Source organism: Pan troglodytes, chromosome 9, assembly GCF_028858775.2.
Source record: "Pan troglodytes isolate AG18354 chromosome 9, NHGRI_mPanTro3-v2.0_pri, whole genome shotgun sequence".
In the NCBI taxonomy this organism is placed as follows: Eukaryota; Metazoa; Chordata; class Mammalia; order Primates; family Hominidae; genus Pan; species Pan troglodytes.
This window is the reverse complement of record NC_072407.2, coordinates 114,243,043-114,255,884: the sequence shown is the minus strand read 5'-3', so window position 1 is coordinate 114,255,884 and position 12,842 is coordinate 114,243,043. Positions and strand designations below refer to the sequence as shown.

Below are 12,842 nucleotides of genomic sequence, written 5' to 3'. Positions count from 1 at the left end.
CTGTGGGTTGCGCAGATCCGTGGAAAAAGTACGGTTTTCTAGCAGGGTAGCATGATCATTAACCACCTCCCTTGGCTTGGGGTGGGAGCTGCCCTTTCCCCGTGTGGCTCCCAGGTGGGCCATCGCACCACCCGGCTTTTCTTCACTCTTCGTGGGTCACATCAACTGCTTAGTCAGTCCCAGTGAGAGAACCTGGATACCCTGGTTGCTGGTGCAGGATTCACTTGCCATTTTGGTTCCTCCCAGTGGGAGCCTCTGACCACAGATGTTTCTAGTTGGCCATCTTGGCCTCTCCCCCCAGTACTAATATTTTTATATGAAGAAAATAGTATCTTTGAGGTTTTAAATGCAACTGTGAAATAAAATTGTTTCACCTCCGGGTGAAAAAAATAAAAATAATAAACAAATAAAAATAAAACTCTGTTGCCTACAGATAGAATTCAAAATGCTTAGCATGACCTATAAGACCTAGCATGACTTGGCCCCTATTTACTTGCCAACAACAGCATCTGTCACTCTTTTTCTTGAACATTACCTTTTCATTGTTCCCTGCTCACATCACACTGTTTTGTAATTTCACACTTCTCTCTTCCAGGAACATTCACCCCAACCTACCCCTATCCTTCAAAACAGTTCATCCAGGATGGCTGCAGTGACTCACACCTGTAATCTCAGTGCTTTGGGAGGCTGAGGCAGGAGGATTGCTTGAGGCCAGAAGTTTAAGACTGCAGTGAACTATGATTCACGCCACTGAACTCCAGAGAGAGAGAGAGAGAAGAAAGAAAGAGAGAGAGAGAGAGGGGGGAAGGAAGGAAGGAAAGAAAGGAAGGAAGGAAGGAAGGAAGGAGGAAAGAAAGAAAGAAAGAAAGAAAGAAAGAAAGAAAGAAAGAAAGAGAGAGAAAGAAAACCAGCTCATCCACCATTTACCCAAAAAGCATTCTTTCCCTTCTTTTGTACTCCTAAGGCTTACCTCTATCTTAGCATTTACGCATTATTTTGAAATTATGTTTATGAACCTGCCTCTTAACACTAACCAAAAGCTATTCAAAAAGAGGGATAAGCCAGGCATGGTGGCTCATTCTGTAATTCCTTTGGGAGGCCCAGGTAGGAGGATTACTTGAGGCCAAGAGTTCAAGATCAGCCTGGGCAACATAGCAAGACTCCATCTCTACAAAAAAATAAAAGTTTTAAAAAGGAGAAATCTTAACTGGTCTTTATGCCCCTGCCCTAAAGCTTACCACAATGCCTGCCACATATTGGACCCTCAAAACAAATTATTGATTAATTTTCACAATGGGACTACAAGGCAGGCATTACAAATGAAAAAAACTAAGTCCCAGAAAGCCAGTTACATTCCAGGGGATGGGAGGGCAGCAACTTGAAACCAACTCTACCGCTAAGGCCTAGGCTCTCTCGAGTACAACCTGGAAAACATGAGTGAGCAAGGAGATGGAGGTGAGAATGAGGTGTCAGGGCACCCACCCAGGACATGATGCGTGAGGAATGGAGGGATATGAAGGTGGACAAGATTCTCAAAGGTGGAAGAATATGGTCATGAGGCCTTGGCATTGTGGCTTCTAAGCAGAGCCCTGATACGCTAAACTGCCTGGCAATATCAGGCCAGGCAGTTTGGTCTGACATTGCCAGTTTAGCTGCCCAGGCATGTCTGCTAGCTAAATCTAAATGCTGGGCCTGAGGTCAACGTCCCCACAAATACCCACAACTCTGCTGCACAACCATATTCAGAGTCCTGCACTTACTCAGCCTCTGCTTGCTGAGCAAGCAGATACTACCTCTCTTGAGCACAAGCCTCCAGGAAGTTCCTAATGTAGATCAAGGTGGGAATATCCATGGAATATCCAAATTATATTAGAAGGCCAGGCAGGGTGGCTCACATCTGTGATCCCAGCATTTTGGGAGGCTAAGGCAGGCGGATCACTTGGGACCAGGAGTTTGAGACCAGCCTGGGAAACAGGAAAAAACCCTCTACAAAAAAAAAAAAAAAAAAAATTAGCCAGGCATGGTGGCATTCACCTGTAGTCCTGGCTACTCAGGAGGCTGAGGCAGGCGGATCAATTGAGCTCGGAGATTGAGGTTGCAGTGAGCCATGATGGCACCACTGCACTCTAGGCTGGGTAACAGAAGGAGACCCTCAAAACAAACAAGCATACAAACTAACAAACAAAGTATATTAGAAGATAAATAAATATGGACTTGAGTGGACAAGAGCATCTTTGCGCCTCAGCCTCTCCTGAGAGGTGCCTCTTCTCCCACCCACCTTCCAGGGGCCTTCCCCTACAAACCTAAACATAGAAGGCAGCCAATGAAAGGGACCAAGAGGCAGATTCATGAGATAAGCCAAGGAAAGCCCAGGCCCAGGAGCCCACAGAATGAAAAGAATATTCTCAGACAGTAGCAAAACAGGAAGACTGTTCGACACAGCTGAATGCATGCATCAGAACATGGCCGTCCCCTGCACACCCTTCTCTGGAGCTCTTAGGCTAGAAGATGATTTCTTCTGGACAAGGAAGACACAGGACATGGGGTGAAAATAATTCCAGCAAAAGAAAGCTAAATACACCATCCCATGTTTACAAAACACAGGAAAAGTAGCGAGGGTATAGAGAACCAAGGATAAAGGCAGGATGCCCTTTTCTGGTAAACTTCATGCCAAACAAAGGTGAAGGGCCAGGATTAGCTCATTAACAGGGAACTCAGGGCAAGAACACCCTGCCCTCTGTTCTGTCCTCACCTGAATCTCTGGGATGAAGCCAAGTTGCCACCTCCCTAAATGGTTCTAGAAACAGAAGAGTTCATGCCCTGCCTGGGGAAGGGACTTCTAGGTCTTCAGCTCTAATCGTATGTTTTATGCACAGGTGGAGACATTCAGATCCATGGCCCTCACCCTGTTTCTGCTCTGCAGACTGAGATAAGAGCCTTACGTTTACAAAGTTTCACAAGAAACTGGAATTTGTTGCCCTTCTTTTCCACCTCCCTTCAGCCAGCTCCACTTTTCCTCGGATGCGATGGAGACTCGTAACCAGCTGGACAGCATACATCCCAGAGCTGGAGGGGAGCACAAGCGACCCTGACTCATCTGCCGTTGCTCAGGAAGGGAGAGAAACCTGTGAAACCCGGAAATCCCCTCTGGGGGAGGTGTGGCCAGCTCCCAGGCACCACCTCCGCGGAATCTCTCCAATCATAACAAGAAGAAGGAAAACAAGCAGTTATCCAGTGCTTTCTCTATGCCAGCCATCACGCTCCACAAGTATTATGTCGTTAAAAGTTCCCAACAGCCTTATGAGATGGGCATTGTCATTCTCCCCACTTTGTGGATAAGGAAATAAAGTAGTGGCATAAATTGGTCTGGGGTCACCCTTGGTTTCCCATTGGAGTGTAGGCTTCCTGAGGTTAGCAGTTGTTTTTATGGGCTGGGTGCAGTGGCTCACGCCTGTAATCCCAGCACTTTGGGAGGCTGAGGCGGGCGGATCACCTGAGGTCAGGAGTTTGAGATGAGCCTGGCCAACATGGTGAAAACCCGTCTCTACTAAAAATACAAAAATTAGCCCGGTGTGGTGGCAGGCGCCTATAATCCCACCTACTCGGGAGGCTGAGGCAGGAGAATCGCTTGAACCCGGGAGGCGGAGGTTGCAGTGAGCCGAGATTGTGCCATTGCACTGCAGCCTGGGTGACAGAGTGAGACTCCCTCTCAGAAAAAAAAAAAGAAGTTGTTTATATGACGCTTTGGGAGTGATATTAAGAACATAAATGCTGACTGACCAACTGAAAGATTCGAAGCACCGTGGGTATTTAATAAATGTTATTATTGATTGCTATTAAAAATCATTAATATGATTTTATATGTCTCAGGAAGCAGTACTACAAATAATTCTGAAGTTACTCTATCAATAACAAATTATGTAAGTGACAAAATTGCATTTGTTCACAAGGCTAGAAATAGAGCCTATTTGTTTTCAGGAATGTGGACATTATTTGTTTTTATTGATAAGAAAGATTAGCTGCTATGGTATAAGTAACGATATTTAGTTGCTACTACATAGTATCAAATCAGTGCAAAAGGAAAAATCACAGATCACGAGATATATGGCAGAAGTTAGAAGAATGTAAGGGAATTAAATGAATTAAAGGCCGTTTCTGTGACTCAATTAATTGAATGATATTGAAAAGAGAAGGTAGAAAGTTGGATTCAGGGCTGATTTTCAGGAGCCTAGTTGTAATAATTAGACCACCCCTTGGATGTGTACACGACGTCAATACCTCATAGCCTCCACAGGAGCAGGGTTCATCTCCTCCTCCCAGTACCTGCAACAACAGAACCAACACGGAGATGCCAGCACGGAAATTCCCACGATCACAAACCCCACCTTTCTCTTATCATTCTGTTCTACCTTTCTTTTCCCTATATCCTTAACTTCTCACATTTTAAATCTTGTTTTCCTGTAAGCTGCTTTAAGTCCTACCTGAATAAGGCAGGGTATCAGAAAATCAATACACTCTTCAGGAACTTAACCGAAGGGAATTTCCTGTGAGAGCACATGGCCTTGACTTTGCCCCTGGAAAGGTGTCCTCGTCACATCCTTGTCAGACCACCACAGGAACCCACAGCTCATCCTACCTGTTCCAATTCATGTCCCACTCATTAAACCGTCCTGGTTTTTTTGTTTTGTTTTGTCTTGTTTTGTTTGCTGCTGAATCCTCTGGTTAAACAGCAGGAGCAACGCAGCCAAATGTCTTGATAAAATGTCACACCTTTCCATGAAATTTCTAAGTGTAGCTATGCAGGACAGAGGAAGAGCCACTTGTTTCCAGTTACTGACCTAGGTGGGCTTAGTTCTCTTCAGGTTCCTGCAGTGCGTTTCCTCTCAAGCAGAGAATTCTTTCCTCTCAAAGGAAGAAGCCACACTGGCCATGTAAAGAGAGTGTCCAAAACTTCCTCTTCCGCAGCTGGAGATACCTTCCCAGTTCCTCTTCTGTTTGGGGACTGGGAAGCTCTGAGTCCCAACTTCTCTTGTCCAATTTCACTTTCTCACCCACCAACCCCTGCTCTCACTCTACCACTAAGTGCCCTCAACACTGATCTCTCCCTAAAAGTGACTGAAATAAATGTCCAATTTTGGGGGTATGACTGATTCTAATGTTGGGAAGAGGAGCTTAAAAGATCTGACCTCCTACTCAGTGAGAAAGGGGTCCTTGAACACCCTTCTTGAGACGTAACCTCCCTACTCCTACTTAAATGCTAGCAATTCCTGCTTTTTGCCATAGTAATGCAAGGCATTTCTGGAAGTTACGATGCAAACTAAATCTTTTTAGATCTCTGGTTTCAAAACTTTGGATTTTAGGCACCTAGATAGGTGCTAAGTTTTCATTTTGTTAAATAAGGACATTTTAAAAATAAATAGGTGCCCCCTTCTGCGCAGTCACACCGAGCCAGTGCCTAGGCCTGGAACCGGGCCACAGCCCCTCAGCTTCGTCCATCGCCTCCCGACCATGGACCCCCACAAAGTGAATGCACTTCGGGCTTTTGTGAAAATGTGTAAGCAGGATCTGAGCGTTCTGCACACCAAGGAAATGCACTTCCTGAGGGAGTGGGTGGAGAGCATGGGGGGTAAACTATCACCTGCTACTCAGAAAGTTAAATCAGAAGAAAATACCAAGGAAGAAAAACCTGATAGTAAGAAGGTGGAGGAAGACTTAAAGGCAGACGAACAATCAAGTGAGGAAAGTAATCTATTAATTGATAATGAAGGTGTGATTGAACCAGACCCTGATGCCCCTCAAGAAATGGGAGATGAAAATGCAGAGATAACAGAGGAGATGATGGATCAGGCAAATCATAAGAAAGTGGCTGCTATTGAAGCCCTAAATGACGGTGAACTGCAGAAAGCCATTGACTTATTCACAGATGCCATCAAGCTGAATCCTCAGTTGGCCATTTTGTATGCCAAGAGGGCCAGTGTCTTCATCAAATTACAGAAGCCAAATGCTGCCATCCGAGACTGTGACAGAGCCGTTGAAATAAATCCTGATTCAGCTCAGCCTTACAAGTGGCGAGGTAAAGCACACAGACTTCTAGGCCACTGGGAAGGAGCAGCCCATGATCTTGCCCTTGCCTGTAAATTGGATTATGATGAAGATGCTAGTGCAATGCTGAAAGAAGTTCAGCCTAGGGCACAGACATTGCGGAACATCAGAGAAAGTATGAGCAAAAACGTGAAGAGCGAGAGATCAAAGAAAGAATAGAAAAAGTTAAGAAGGCTTGAGAAGAGCAAGAGAGACCCCAGAGGGAGGAAGAAGCCAGACGACAGTCAGTAGCTCAGTATGGCTCTTTTCCAGATGGACTTCCTGGGGGAATGCTTGGAATGAGAGGGGGCATGCCTGGGATGGCCGGAATAACCGGACTCAATGAAATTCTTAGTGATCCAGAGGTTCTTGCAGCCGTGCAGGATCCCAAAGTTATGGTGGCCTCTTCCAGGATGTGGCTCAAAACCCAGCAAATATGTCACAATACCAGGGCAACCCAAAGGTTATGAATCTTATCAGTAAATTGTCAGCCAAATTTGGAGGTCAAGCGTAATGTCCTTCTGATAAAGACCGTGCTGAAGGAAAAGCAACCTAGATCACCTTATGGATGTTGCAATAATACAAACCAGCGTACCTCAGGGGTGCTTTGAAGATAATCCATATCCCTCTCCCCCAAATGCAGCTGAAGCATTTACCGTGGTTTGCCATTAGGGTATTCATTCAGATAATATTTTCCTACTAGGAATTACAAACTTTAAACCCTTTTTAAACCTTAAAAATATTTAAAACAAATTTAAAGGGACTGTTAATTCTTATATTTTTCTTTACTAATCATTTTGGATTTTTTTCTTTGAATTATTGGGCAGGGAAGATACTTATGTATGGAAGATTACTGCTCTAATTTGAGCAAAATAGAAGTTTATTAGTGTGAGGCAAACATAAAAAAATAAGTAAATAAATAGGTGAAGGAGGGGAAAATCTACCATCTATAATCTACAATGACTATAGTTTCATAAAAGAAAGAAAAACAAAACATCAGAAAGCTATAACATCAAAATAAAAGGCAGGCTTTAAACCAAATCAACATTTCTTTCTTTATAAAAACTGTCATAATTTTGCCCTCATCTCTGTCATTCCATGAAAACAGGTAAACAGTTGATCAAGATCATTGCCAGCCTGGAGTTTGGCAATAATTGCTATAAAGCAGGGGTTATTTTCCCAGAAGGCCATGTGACCTGGAGCAGCTCAACCACCCAACCCCAGTCCACTGACCACGGTAGGCCAACGAGGCAACACAAGTAAAGCACAGTGCAGATCCAGCTGTGCTCTCAACATGCAATTTTGGATTAAACGAAGACACAAATATGATCAACAAAAAGTCTTGAGCAAAGATAGAGCAACTAACTATTGCTGTGATAAACTTCTCTCCAAGTTCTATCAAATATAAGTAGATGAGGCACGTGTCCCACACGTGCAACAAAATATACACACGGCATATTAAAATTAACATGTGCTGTATCTGGAATATGTCTGAATCTGAAATGCTAAGCAGAGCACACATGTATTCCCTAGATAGTAAGCTGTCCAGTGGAGAGAATCCCCAGCCGGTGGGAAGGAGGCCAGGATCTGGCCCTGAGTTTGTCACTAAGTAGTTCTTAAGCCTGGGGCAAGTTGTTTAATTTTTCTGTGCTCAGTTTTCTCAGACATAATAAGGGAGTTAGATTAAAATTATCTCTTAGGGCCAGTCCTGCTTGAAAATTCTTAATGTAATACATAGTAGCTTGTTCCCCCTCTCTGAGAATTTGTAAGTCCTCGGGGAATGAGAAGAATGGTATGCATCTTCTCAAAAGCTGACCACGGGCTATCCCTAAAGCATGGGGACTCTCACTTTGGGCTATTCAAAAGCATAACACCCACAATGCTGAACCAAAGAGCCAGAGGCACAACCCAATTAGCTCATAAATCAACATGTGTGGACTTGAACATCCATTGTGGGTCAACAAATGAGAGTAACTTCTCCAGCTACCCCCAGCTCCCTGGACGCCCTTGTCCCTCGAGTTAACACAGACACTTGCCATCGGTGGTAAAAACTTCCTCTTAGAGGGTTGACTCTGTGGCATGCATGTTACATGCATTACCTCTTTTAAACCTTAACACAATCCTGCAAGGTTGGTCGGAGTCTCTCCATAATGTGGATAAGAAAACTGAGGCTCAGGTAGGTTAAGTACAGTCCAAGGTTACACTGTGAGGAGGAAGATTCCAATGGAGGCCTCTTGGACTCTAACATCTGTGCCCTTTCTCACGTTCTCCATATTGCATCTGTCACACCTCTGACATGCCCAGGAGACACATCAAAAACCCCAGGGCTCCTCAGACTAGTGATCCCTGCATCCATCAGTGGTCGTGTCTGGTGAATCTCAGAGAATCTCCCATTACACTTTGACCTTGGAAGGCCAACTGCTTTCTACTCTCTGACAGCTCTCCTTCCCAGGGAGACCAACAAGGCATTGAAGCACCCACCAGACTTTCTACAGCATGAAGAGCCTCTGCATATAAGCTGTAGGCAGACGGGCAGGCTTGGGGTGCACAGGGCAGTCATGGAACCCAGCTTTTCCAACTTTAACGATTAGTCCGGCATTCAACTCTAACCTGGTTTACTCAAACCAGCTGCTAAACGCTTGCTATTTAAGGTGTGGTCCATGGATCAGCAACTTCCTTGTATCACCCAAGAGCCTGTTAGAAATGAGGAATCTCAGACCCCATATCAGACGCACTGAATCGGAAACTGTACTAGCAAGATGCTTCCGATGACTTGAACACACATGCATGTTCTAAAAGCTCCAAGAATCACTGATGGGGCTTTTTGAAAGGGTGAATTTCCAGGAACTGCAGTCCAGAATTGTAGAAAAGGGGGTGGAGAAATACAAAGAGGCCCCAAACATGTGTATTTTATTTTAAAACTTGTTTTCTTTTGGTCTCCTGTCCTCAAGAAAAATCAAGTCCTTTCCAGCTTGATTCAAAGAACAATTTTGTTTTATGAACAGCTGTCCCCATAGCCAGTAGGGCTATAGGCCAGTAGACACGCCCCCCTCCCTAGAGGACATGCCAGGGTCCTCACACAGGCCCTCTCTTGGGCTGAGCTCCATCTTGCAGAAAATGCATGGAACAATTCCACATAAATCAGAGTGTTCCCTTCTGAGTCGTTTCCCATCCCCCCAATCCCATGTCCCCCAGTTCATAAGGAGATTAGACCATCATCCCCATATCAATAGCAGAACTCCTGTATTTTCTTTTCTACCATCCTAATCTGTATAAATTTAGGAAAGGGAAGAAGAAAGGAAGGAAGGTAGGAAACTAATTAACATTTGTTAAAAATTTATACTATATGTCAGGCCCACCCTGTTCCCTAAAATGGTTTTGGGGTTTGTTTTGTTTTCTTTTTTGAGATGGGGGTCTCAATATGTTGCTCAGGCTAGACTCAAACTCCTAAGCTCAAGTAATTCTCCTATCCCAGCCTCTCAAGTAGCTGAGACTATAGGAGCACACCACCAGACCCAGTTCAAAACAGCTTACATACACTTTTCATTTAATATACATAAAAGTATGTAAGACTGATATTACTGCCTTAATTTTAGAAGTGGAGACTAAAGCTCAGATAGTTTTAAAACTCTCCCAAAGCAAGGACTCTGAACAGGACCCAATACTAAAGTTCTGTCACATTCTTTCTGCTACCCCAACTTGCCTACACAGCATATTATGTAAATAAAAATTTTATTGAGATATAATTCACATACCATCAAATTCAATTTGGTAGTTTTTAGTATATTCACAAGGTTGTGAAACCATCACCACTATCTACTTCCAGAACATTTCCATCATCTCCAAAAGAAACCCCAAATCAATGAGCAGTCATAGTCATTTCCCATTCCCCGCACCATCCCTAGTCCCTGGCAATCACTTTCTGTCTCTGTGGATTCGCTTCTTCTGGATATTTCATTTTTTCAATATTTCACATTTCTGTCTCTGTGGATTTTCATATTTCTGTCTCTGTGGATTTGCTTCTTCTGGATATTTCATTTCATTTCATAGAAATGAAAGCATACAATATGTGGTCTTTTGTGTCTGGCTTTTTTCACTGAGCACAGTCATTTCAAGGTTCATCCATGTTGTCGCATGTATCGGTACTTGATTTATTTTTATAGCTGAACAATAGTCCATTGTAAGAACATACCACATTTTGTTTATCCATTCATAAGTTGATGGACACTTGGATTGTTCCCACTTTTTAGCTATTATGAATAATGCTCCTATAAACATTCATGTACAAGTTTTTGTGTGGACATACATTTTTAATTCTCCTGGGTATATACCTATGAGTGGAGTTCCTGGACCATATAGTAGTAACTCTATGTTTAGCTTTCTGAGGAAATGCCAAACCGTTTTCCAAAGTGGCTACCTCATTTTATATTTCCACCAGAAATGAATGAGGGTTCAACTTCTCCATATCCATGCCAACTCTTATTATTACCTGTCATTTTGACAGTAGTAATTCTAGCTGTAAAGAGGTATCTCATTCAAGTTTTGATTTGCATTTTCCTAATAACTAATAATGTTGAGCATCTTTTCACATGTCTATTGGCCTTTTGTACATTTCTTTGGAGAAAGTATTCAAATCTTTGCTCATTTTTAAATTGGGATATTTGTCTTTTTGTTATTGAGTTGTATTCTTTATATATTCTAGAAACTAGGCCCTTTTCAGATATATGATGTAGATTATCTTTTCACTTTTTTTTTTTTTTTTAGATGGAGTCTCACTCTGTTGCCCAGGCTGGAGTAAAGTGGTGCAATCTTGGTTCACCGTAACCTCTGCCTCCCGGGTTCAAGCAATTCTCCTGCCTCAGCCTCCTGAGTAGCTGGGATTACAGGCACACACCACCACGCCTGGCTAATTTTTGTATTTTTAGTAGAGACGAGGTTTCATAATGTTGGCCAGGCTGGTCTCGAACTCCTGACCTCAGGTGATCCACCCTCCTTGGCCTCCCAAAGTGCTGGGATTACAGGCGTAAGTCACCGTGCCCAGCCCTTTTCACTTTCTTGATAGTGGCCTTCAAAGAACAAAAGCTTTTAGTTTTGAAGTCCAATTTATCTATTTTTCCTTTACTTATTTTTGCCTCAGGCATCATGTCTAATAACTGTTGCTTAAACCAAGGTTATGAAGATTTATACCTATGTTTTTTCCTAAGAGTTTTATAGTTTTACATGTAGGCCCTTGGTTCACCTTGAGTTAATTTTGTATATGGTACGAGTAGGGCTCCAACTTTATTCTTTTGCATGTGCATATTCAGTTGACCCAGCACCATTTATTTCCCCATTGAGTTGTCTTGTTACCCTTGTCAAAACCCAGTTAATAATAAATGTGTGGGTATGTTTCTGAAATCTCAATTCTATTTCATTGATGTATCTGTCTATCCTTATGTCAGTACCACACTGTCTTGATTACTGTAGCTACACAGTAAATTTTAAAATTGGGAAGTGTGAGTCCTCAAACTTTGTGAGTTTTGTTTGTTTGTTTTCAAGATCATTTTGACTATCCTGAGTGTATTGTTATAGTTTTCCGTATACAAGTCTTGCACTTGTTTTGTTAAATGTATTCAATTGACCCATCTTCAAGTTCACCAATACTTTCTTCTACCAGTTCAAATATGCTGTTGAGTTCTTCTGGTGACTTTTTAAAATCATAGTTATTGTACTTTTCCATTGCAGAATTTCTATTTGGCTCTTTTTATCATTTTAATCTCTTTATTACTATTCTTTACTTGGTGAGACAATCACCAAAATCAATCTCATACTTTTCTTTAATTCTTTAGACATGATTTTTTCTAGTTCTTTGAACGTATTTATAAAGCTGAGTTAACGTCTATGTCAAGTTCAGCGTGTGGGCTTCCTCAGGGACAGTTTCTGTTTACCTGGGATGTTTTTTTCTTCTGTATAAGCCATACTTTCTTGTTTATTTGTATATCTTATAATTTTTCTTGAAAACTGAACATTTAAAAAACATGAAGCCAAGCAAAGTGACTTATACCCGTAATCCCAGCACTTTGGGAGGCTGAGGCAGGAGGATTGCTTATGCCCAGGAGTTCAATAACAGTCTGGACAACATAGCAAGACTCTACAAAAACTATAAAAATTAACCAGGTGTGATGACACGTGCCTATAGCCCCAGCTACTTGGGAAGCTGCGGCAGGAGGATCACTTAAGCCCAAGAATTTGAGGCTGCAGTGAGCTATGATTGCACCACTTCACTCCAGCCTGGGCAATAGTGAGACTGTGTCTCAAAAAAATAAATAAATACATACATACATACACACACACACACACACACACACACACACAATGTGACAACTTTGGACACCAGACTCCCTTCTCCTCCCTGAGTTTGTTTTTGTTGCTGTTTGTTATTCTTTTTTATTGTTGTTGTTGCTGCTGTTTGTTTTATGACTTTCCTAAATTAATTATGTGAAGTCTGTATTCTTTATCATGTGTAACCACCAAAGTCTCTGTTCTGTTTGCTTATTGACCAGCTAATAAATAGATTTTTAAAAAATTTCTTTAACTAATAACTCTGGAACCAACAAGTCTCCCAGTCTTTGCCAAGCACTTCTGCATGTGTGTTTTGGGGAATGCCTTCAGTGATCAGATAGGCAGTTTACAGCTCTACCTTAGCCTTTACTTCTTACTTGTGCAGAGCCTCAAGGTCAGCCAGAGGTGAGTGATTAGGGCCTCCTCAGGTCTTTCCTGGG

At 42.6% G+C, this 12,842-nt stretch overlaps 1 protein-coding gene and 1 pseudogene across 3 annotated transcripts in view; one reads left to right on the top strand and one right to left on the bottom strand.

Annotated features, from left to right (window-relative positions):
* Positions 1 to 12,842, bottom strand: part of LOC451550 (uncharacterized) — a 128,096-nt gene that overhangs the window by 90,322 nt on the left and 24,932 nt on the right. The gene's annotated exons all lie outside the window — the stretch shown is intronic.
* LOC107967217 (hsc70-interacting protein-like) lies at positions 5,509 to 6,647 on the top strand (annotated as a pseudogene).